General features: G+C 44.4%; 1 long non-coding RNA gene across 2 annotated transcripts in view; it reads right to left on the bottom strand.

Annotated features, from left to right (window-relative positions):
- Window positions 1-9366, bottom strand: part of LOC128311222 (uncharacterized) — a 28976-nt gene extending 19610 nt beyond the window's left edge. Inside the window, exon 1 of one of the 2 annotated variants that reach the window (XR_008289387.1) lies at window positions 7797-9366. This is a non-coding gene — a long non-coding RNA (uncharacterized LOC128311222). The remainder of the gene's footprint in view (window positions 1-7796) is intronic. The other variant, XR_008289388.1, reaches the window with a different exon arrangement.
- Between the last annotated feature and the right edge of the window lie 609 nt (window positions 9367-9975).

Here is a 9975-nt window from a genome sequence, read left to right as displayed (position 1 = left end):
CATACCTGTTTTTGAGCTCTCCTTTTTTTTTTTTTTCCTTTTTGTTTATTTTTGAGAGAGAGAATAAGCAGAGGAGGGGCAGAAAGAGAGGGAGACACAAAATCTGAAGCAGTCTCCAGGCTCTGAGCTGTCAGCACAGAGCCTGATGCAGGGCTCGAATTCATGAGCTGTGAGATCATGACCTGAGCCGAAGTCAGTCACCCAACTGACTGAGCCACTCAGGCACCCCTGAGCTCTCCTTTTAAGCTGACAGATTTCTGAGAGCCTCAAGGACACAATCTTGCAGTTTCACATCTGCCGGTTATCTTATGTTTTTCAGTGACAAAACTGTGTTTTGAGCCAGGATGTCCTGACAGGAAACCTGGTAATATAATGCTCCTTCTTCCTGCTGATGTGTTCTGTGTGGATATGTGGAAGCCACATAGCTTCTTGATGCTTTTTACAGTGTATGGTGCTCATTATCCTCAACCTGGTTGGGGTTTTCCTCTGAGAATAACCCAATACAAAATGAATCTCGTCGTATCACTCCTGGTGATGCTGTACATGTGTAATAAGGAGTGGGTATGCAGTCTCCATGGGGCCTTCTGCTCTGAGTTCCTAGTGAATTTAGCAACGCTGCATGGTAGTGTTCTGGCCCAGCACGCTCAGGGTATGTATGTGGTATGGTTCTAGACACCTGAATCCCTGCCAAGCTCAGCATCGCTGGGAATGTCTTGCTTTTAGACTCACATCTGATTTAAGCAGAACCTTTCATTGAACACATCTGGCATACATACATCTCAAATTTCCTGCACATTAGCGAAAGAATTCCAGCTAATGAAAGCTGGAAACTGAAAGCTATGACATTGTTATGACTAAATTAACACCCTGAAAAGGTTAGTGAGTCTTATATGGATTACATTACCTAGAGTTCAACCTCTGGCTGTGATCTTTGCAATAGAAAAGGTATTTCCCCAATACCCTAAAAAAAGAGAAAACCGTTCATATAAATCATATTTCTGACCACAGCTAACCACGAAAATGTCCATAACTCAGTGATATAGTTGATACCTTGCAAATGGCTTTAAAGAACAAAACTAGTGAGTCCTGACACATCTAGGAGCTGATGGTGTCCTAACAGGGTTATTAGAGATCGGTGGCAAGAACTGAGTCTCATGTTTGTTTCTATCCCCAGCACAGGGCCTCAGACAGCCATGGATACACATTAGGTGTCGATTAACAGTCACTGAATTACTAAATGGAAATTTACTGGGGCTCTCTGCACTGTTAGACTTCACACACAAATAGACCTGCCCTGTGGGATCCTTAGCAAGAGCAGATATTTTATGAGAGCTGTCACTCGACTTGATTGGTTAGACAAAGTGAAACCAAGCGACTGTGTTTTAAAACCAAATATATTTACTCTGCTAAATTTTACAACTGGAATGTTCTACTCTGGGTGGAGAGTTGTACAAAATGACCTCTAATTTGAGGTTCGTAGGTTTAGGAAAATGCAGGTTTGTTTTTTTTTTTTTGTTTTGTTTTTTTAAGGCACTGAGATGAACCCAGCAGGGCGAGCTGGCAGGAAGTCAGACTGCGGTCCTTGCCTGCAAGGATGACACAGGCCAAAGGAGAGAAGGAAAACAACAAGGCAGCCAGCACTACTAAAGCATTTTGCAAAGTTCTGCAGAGCTTTCCAGGTTTTTCTGGAAAAAGGAAGAAAAGAGAGTAAAGGGCAAGAAGAGGATTGGTTAACAGCTGGCTTCAGAAATGCTGACTAGTGTATTTGCCTACTGGTTTTATTTTTCTAAGTCAGGGATAAGGAAAGAGTGTGGTTGGTCTGGCACTGCTTGCTAGCACGGCAGTCTCTCCTGGTCTGTGTGCTGATGCTGTTGTCAGCACCACTAGAGGAGTCTCATTGAAAAGGGGATGCACACTGCCCTCCAAGGATGTCTGAGGTGTGTGGAAGAGTAGAAAAGAGTAGAAAAACAAAAGAGCTATGTTTGATTATATTTTGCTTTTAAAAGGTTTATATGTTTACTTTTGAATAGGTAATCTGACTCCATGACTCAAAACTAAAAATATATATACATATAAAGGTATAGAGTGAAGAGTATCTGTCATGTTCCTATGCCTCATCTGCCCATTTCCCCCACCCCAAATAGATAACCTTGTATTTAGGTTTTTGTTTATCCTTCTAATGTTGTTTTCATGTATATACAAGCTGAAACAAAAATATACTCTTTATTGCATTTTAACTTTAATGGTACCATGTTATACACACCTTCTGCACTTTGTTGGTTTTTTCTGCCCACTTAACACTGTATTTTCGAAACATGTCCTTATCAATATGGGGAGAGCATTGTCATTTTTATTTTTATGGCTATAGAGTTTTACAGTGTATGGATATGCTGTAATTTGATTGGTTCCCACTGGGGGACATTTAGGTTATTTCAAAATTACAAATTAGGGCATGGACCTTAAAGACAGATGTGCTTTCTGGGGCTCCTGGGTGGCTCAGTTGGGTAAGTGTCCACCTCTTGATATCGGCTCAGGTCATGATCTCATTGTTGGTGGGATCAAGCCCTCCATGGAGCTCCATGCTGACAGTGAGGAGCCTGCTTGGGATCCCTCTCTCTCTCTCTCTCTCTCAAATAAACATTTAAAAAAAAAAAAAAAAAAGACCAATGTGCTCTCAAATCCTAGTCCTGATGTTAATAGATGACTGACTTTGGGCTTCATTGCCTCATCTGTAAAATGGGAATTATTTTATATTTTTATTACCTGTCCCATAACATCGCTGTGAAAGACTGAATAATATAATATACAATGAACTTAAGAGATAGTAGGTGCTCGGTGAAAACAATGTACCTTGCAACTAGGCATACTAAAACATGTTCTTGAAAAAGAAGACATTTTGATTGCTCCTATTGAAACAGAGAGCAATCATATACATTTAAGTACATCTTTTTAGAATCAGTGCATGTTTGTTTTAAAAAGACCAGGTAATTAAAAAGAAAAATATAAATTACCTATGTATGGTTTTACCACTCAAAACTGCTAACTTTTGATCTCTTTGCATTGCTCTGGTTTCCATAGTCACATTATCCCCTCTTCTGAGTGTCAGATCCTCTGCCTCTCTGTTATAAGTGTGCCTTTGATGGCATTTAGGCTCACTCAGATAATCCAGGATAGTTCCCTCATTTAAAAATCCTTAATTTAATCACTTCTGCAAGGACCTTTTTTCCAAATAAGGTAACATTTACACATCCCAGAGATGGAGACATGGATATCTTTTGGGGGGACCATTTTTCAGTTTACCACAGGGAAAAATTGACATCTTTACCATTGTGACTTACTTATGTATATTTTTTATATTTAATGTTTATTTATTTATTTTGAGAGAGTGTGTGCACAAGCAGGGGAGGGGTAGAGAGAGAGGGTGAGAGAGAATCCCAAGCAGGCTCCTCACTATCAGCACGGAGCCTCATGTGGGGTTTGGTCCCACCAACCATGAGATCATGACCTGAGCTGTAATCAAGAGCCAGACACTTAATCAACTAAGACACCCAGGCGCCCTTGCAATTGTGATTTATAATAAGAAGTATATATTTGGTCTTTATCCCATTTCTTTTTCCTTTCTTTTTTTTTGGGGGGGGGGTCTTTATCCCATTTCTAAAACCCTTTAACTTTCCTAAGTGATAAGAGTGGGAAAGTTGTCTTGGCTAAAGACACTGAGGTGGCTGCTGTTGGAGAGGACACTAAATGAGCCAGCCTGGTGCTTTCCTGCCCCACTCCAGCCCTCCTCTTTCGGCTCATGTAGTTACCAGCGTTTGGGTGCTGAGCCCTTCCCTCTGAGTCAGGAAAGAACCATTTCTCATCCTTTGTCTGACTACAGTGCGGGACCTGTGTTGGTTTCTTTTAATGCTGGATTTCCAGTGAGTGGGGGAGGAAGGGGAAACCCATGTGTAGAATCTGGCTTTACGTGGAATGCGGCAGGTTGGCCCCTAAACTTTAACTAAAGGCATTCTTAGCACTGGCTTCATATGTAAGTATCCTTTTCCAAATGTTCAGAAGGCTGTAGGCTTACCCTCTAAGGCAGAGGCCTGGAAGTACCCCTGAAGAGAGGCGATTTGTGATGTAGTAAAAGAGTTTAAAGGAAGGGAGGGAAAAAGGGTAAGACCCCACCTCTAGCCTATAACTAACCACATCCTCTCTCCCATTCAAGCCCCTGAACAGTTCGAGGAACTTTCTAGAAGTACATGCAGGGAGACAGAATGGGGTCACTGTGGTAAGACTGGCTGGCCACCCACAAAGATCCCCCTGGTGTCAACTCACCTCAGAGCTTAGTCTGGCCCTCAGCCTGGCCTGGCTCAAGACCTGATTTATTAACACACAAAGAGTGGATCAGTTCTCCGGGGGCTGACTCATTAACCCAGCTCTCAGACACTGATGTACGTGCAGCGTTAGTATTTTGATCTCCTAACCAATGTGTTTTTTTCTCTCAGTTTCCTCTTTTCCTCTAACCCCTCCCTCCCTTTGAGATGGCCTGTACTGTGAGGCATCTTTTGTCTCAAGGCACCACTGTACAGCACAGTGCACGGAACAGAAGAGGAAGGACTTAGACGAGTCTGATTAGTCCCCACCCCCCACACCCACTGGGTCAAGTTTTCCCAGACTGGGATATGGATGCTGTCTCAGGGCAGGGCAGTGGCACCCGGCACCTCAGAGGGTCTGCAGTTGTCCTTCAAGTGTCCCCATACCTAAGAGCACAACAATAAATAGCAAATAAAAAACACCATGAGAGACTGAGAGAGCAACTGCAGAACGTAAACAGCCTTTTCCCTTTTATGAAAAAAGAGGCCCCACACTTTGATTTCACACTGAGCCCCACAAATCACGTAGCTGACCCTGCTGGCAGATAAGGCATTCCCAAAGGAGTTAGCCAGAAGTCTAAGAATATTCTGGGGGTATTATGGCTTAAGTAAGAATGTAAGTTAGCCCTGCCCAAATTTGGAACAATGTTGGGACTATTTCAAGCCTTGAGAAATGTCAACACTAGTTTTGAAGGACTATTAGCAAAGCAAATGTGAAGTGACTGCACATGTGATAAGGCAGAAAACTCAAACTTGCTAGGTATGCGTTGGCTGTCCAGCTTCATTTGGAATAGGAAAAAGGTGGGCAGAATAGGCTGTCTGGGTAGTACCTCACCCCCCACCCTTTGAAGCAAGAACTCAGCTTGTTTATCCTGATAATCTGGAATCAGATCTGACTATCAAAACTTCAGAAAATCTTGATTTGAAAAGAAATTTGATCTCTTCACACTTTCTTCAGTATTAGGTGCTGCAAAATTATGGTCGTTGGCAATTTATTACTCAACAATGGTCTCATGTGTTTATTCAGTTCCTAGGAGAATTGAACTTACATCAAATGGGTCTTTGTTAAAAAAAATCACTTTATTTTTTAAAAAAAAATTTTAACATTTATTAATTTTTGAGAGACAGAGAGAGACACAGTGTGGGTGGGGGAGGAGCAGAGAGAGAGGGAGACCCAGAATCCGAAGCAGGCTCCAGGCTCTGAGCTGTTAGCACAGAGCCCAACATGGGGCTCGAACTCACTGACTGGGAGATCATAACCTGAGCTGGAGTCGGTCGCCCAACTGACTGAGCCACCCAGGCACCCCCCCAAAAAAATCACTTTAGATGTTTGTCTCCTTTTTTGAATTTCCCATTCATATTCCGCATTTTCTTATTTATTTGCAAACACTTCCTACATATTAAAAATAATGTTTGTTATATGTGTTGCAAATAGGTTTTCCCAATTTGTCCACTGTCTTTTAACTTTGTCCCCCTGGAATGTCTCCAAGCCATAACATCTAATGGAAGTGAATGAGGTCATACTAACAGTAATACTGAAATCTCATTATTTCAAATTAATAATCATCTTATTTACCACTAATAATTATCAACACTTAGTGAGCATGTACTAAATGCTTCACATGCCATTAGTCCTCATAATTAGCCTACAGAGGGGGGCTTTGTCAGTTCCACTTTGTAAGTGAAGAAACAGATAAGAGAGGGTAAGTAATTTGTCCAATCACACAGCCTAGTATGGAATGGAATGGAATATGGATCTTGATCCCAAACCTGTCTGATACCTATGTCCCAGGTTCCAACCCTGCACTGTCCAATATAGTAGCCATAAATGGCTGTTGAGCACTTGAAATGTGGCTAACCTGATCTGAAAGACCAAGTATGAAGGGCATCTGGGTGGCTCAGTCAGTTAAGCATCCGACTTCCACTCAGGTCATGATCTCATGGTTTGTGAGTTTGAGCCCCACATTAGGCTCTGCTGACAGCACAAAGTCTGGAGCCTGCTTTGGATTCTGTGTCTTCCTCTCTCTCTGCCCCTCCCCTGCTCTCTCTCAAAAATAATAAATAAACATCAAAAAAAAAAAAAGACCAAGTATGAAAAAAAGAATGGGCGATAAAGATAAAGTTGATTATATGTTGAAACAATAATATATTGGATACATTGTGCTGTTAAGAATTTTAGTGTTTCTTTTTATTTTTAATTAACTAATTTATTTTTTATTTTAGAGCAATTAGGCCAGTGGGGAAGAGAGGCAGAGGGAGAGACAGAAACCCAAGCAGGCTCCATGCTCAGTGGGGCTTGATCCCATGACCCTGAGATCATGATGTGAGCCAAAATCAAGAATCCCACACTCAACCAACGGAGACACCAATGTGCCCCTCTTTTTATTTTTTTAATGTGGCTACCAGAATATTTTATTTTTTTTATTACTATTTTTTTAATTTTGAGAGTGAGCTCGAGGGAGGGGCAGAGAGAGGCGGAAACAGAGGATCTCAAGTGGGCTCCATGCTGATAGCAGTGAGCCTGATACGGGCTCTAACTCATGAACTGTGAGCTTAAGTTGGACACTCAACTGACTGAGCCACCCAGGTGCCTGCTACTAGAAAATTTTAAATATGAACCACAGGACAGTTCCACTTTCCTATACTGTTGTTCTTTAGGAGGGTGAAGGCAGTCTTCATGGTCCCTTGAGTCTTTCCCAGTTATCATAGTATTGGCCTTTCTATTTGTTAAACTAAAACCTCTAGTTTTGTTTTGTTTACATGAACTAAAATAATCCCAGGACCTCACTTTCTTTTTTAAGTTATTCATTTATTTAGAGAGAGCAGGGGAGGGGCAGAAAGCAGGGGAGAGAGAGTCCCAAGCAGGCTCCACACTGTCAGTGCAGAGCCCAGTGTGAGGCTGGAACTAACAGTGAGATCATGACCTGAGCAGAGATTGAGTCCAATGCTTAACTGACCGATTGAACCACCCAGGCGTCCCAGGACCTCTTTCTTGAACGTTCTTAGTTCCCGCCACTCTTTTTCATACAACCAGGCTTTACTAACTTGTTATCCGCATCTGGATAGTCTCCAGTGCGTGGCTTTGTCCCTTTGCAAATACAAAGGTGAATGTCCCCAAATTAATAGAAAGTAGAATGGTGGTTGCCAGGGGTTGGGGGGATCATTGTTTAATGGGTACACAGTTTCAGTTGGATGTTGGGAACATTCTGGAGATCGATAGTGGCCATGGTTGCACAACCATGTGAATGTACTTAGTGCTACTGAACTGTACACTTAAATTTGGTTGCAATGATAAATTTTGTTATGTACATTTTATGTATAATGTAAAAAAAAAAATGGTCACATATTACAACATGGACGGACCCTGTAAACATGCTAAGCAAAATAAACCTGATAACAAAGTATAAATACTGTAGGATTTAAATTCCATGAGATACCTACGAAGAGATGGAAAGTAGATCTGAGATTACCGGTAGCTGAGTCGGGGAGGCGAGGAGCAAATGGCGGCTCAGACGAGAGACGAGGGAGTGGGGGCCGTGGGAGTGCGCCGGCGGCGGCCGGGAGAGGGGGTGCAGACAGAAGGCCCGCCGGTGGTGCGTGCCAGCCCCTGCGCTCCCCGCCCGGGCGCACGCGTCTTTGTGTGGATGGAGGGCATCAGTAGCCCAGCAGGCGGCGAGGCGTGCGGAGCGGCCCGGGCCGGGGAGCGCCGGCCGTGAGGCGGGACGAGACCCGGGCGGCCGGCAGGGGCTGCGGCCGGGCGGTGGGGGAAGGGCAGCGAGGCGAGCAACTCGTTGGGCCGTCCCCGCCCCACCCCCCAAGCCGCCGCTGCCCGGTGCGCTAGGCGCCTGCCCCGCTTTCTCCCCACCCTCCATTAACAAAGAGCTCGGGGGAAGCTCGCACCGAGGTACGCGAGCCGAGCGGACATCCTCGGACTGGAAGTATAGCCACCGGCGGCGAAGCCGGAGGTGCCCCTGGTCCGGTGCCGCTTGGCCTGCGCCCGGATCAGCCCTGCCTCACGGTCTTTACCTGCGACCCTGGCGCCCTACGTAGCTTTTTTGTTTTTTATTTTGCACTTGCTCGTTTTACTCTGCAAGTGTTGAGGATTTTCCCCCTCTCTCCTTCTGCTTCCGCCATCCCAATTTTGGCCAGCGTATTTACCCCCATGCTCACGTAAAACTACGGGGGCGCGCGAGCGCGTGCGCGCGCGCGCGCGCACACACACATACACACACACACACACACACACTCACAGTGATTCCTTTTGTTTTCTAAGATGGCATCGCATAGCATACTACACTGGCATCTTGCTTTTCTAGCACACCTTGGAAACCCGAAGTCCTGTCCGGCTTTACTCTACGAATGGCTGAATATTGATGCACGGCGTGAAGGCGCCTCAGCTCATCTAATAATTATGTTGTTCATGTCCTTTTCTTTGTTTACTGTGTTTACCACCATAAACGTGGCTGCCTGGAATATTCAGCCCCCGACGCCGGGACAATTCCCATTTACACCAGTAAGGTCTGAGAACTCGTTCTTTTCAGGCCCACGAGCATTCTGCAGAGCATTTTGCAGGTCCGACGAGTGTAAATATCACTACATCAACGCCTGCTTTCGGCCGAGATGGAATCCTGGCAGCGCCCTCTCCATTTTCCTCGCCGCCTCCTCACCATTTTCCACCCGCCACCACAGAAGGCCCTTTCTCCTCCGTTGTTGCAAGAGCTTCCTCTGGGCCCTGAGCCTCTCTCCTCCCACTCCGGGCCTTGTTCCACCTAACCCCTCCCCCTCACATTTTCAGTTTCATCTTCTGAAGGTGCTTTAAGGAGAACTTGCCACTCCTTTCTGTTATTGCCCTATTTCTTTCCTAACATTTACTACACAACTTGAAAGACTTTTTCGAATTAGTTTGCTATTCAATATTATGTGCCCATGGTTCATAATCTAAAAGTGTAATATAAAAAGGAGAGACAGCTGACCCTTGCCTACGAACCACCTATTTTACCCCGACCCTCCAGGCCACGAGTGACATCACTTGTGTATTTTCCCAAAATATATATATTTTGCATATATATATATGTGTGTATATATATATATATATATATACATATATATATGAGATAGATATTTCACAAACAGCAGAAGCATGGGTGCAGATGCTCTGCAATGGCGCACAACTTCTTGGAAGTCTACCTGCTCTCTCTGGCTCCTCACCAACTTCTTACCACTCCTGCACTTCTGCCCTTCTCACACCACTGAAGCTGCTTTCTCACAGGAGCTGAAAACCTATGTCTAGTCCCTTCTTCTGTGTTGCCTCCTGTATTTGATCAGGTACCAGCGCTACTGGTGCAACCTTTGCAATATTTACTTCTCCAGTCCCACCTCTCTTTGTTCCTCTGACTCCACCTTCTTTGGGCTTCATTTGTCACCTTGCCAAGCCACTGCAGTAGCCTTCTGATCTGATGTTGATCTCTCATCTTCCCACTGGTTATTGATCCCATACTCCACAGCAAATATTAGTCCAAGGAAATGGACCCTTAGTTTCAGGAGGTTTATAAAGTTTATTGTATGCAAGGAACACTGGTCCTGGTGACCAGAGGCCAGGGTAAAATCAGGACCCTGCCCT

This window comes from Acinonyx jubatus, chromosome A3 (genome assembly GCF_027475565.1).
Source record: "Acinonyx jubatus isolate Ajub_Pintada_27869175 chromosome A3, VMU_Ajub_asm_v1.0, whole genome shotgun sequence".
NCBI classification, from domain to species: Eukaryota; Metazoa; Chordata; class Mammalia; order Carnivora; family Felidae; genus Acinonyx; species Acinonyx jubatus.
The sequence above is the reverse complement of the archived record's forward strand: the minus strand, read 5'-3'. Positions and strand labels throughout refer to the sequence as shown.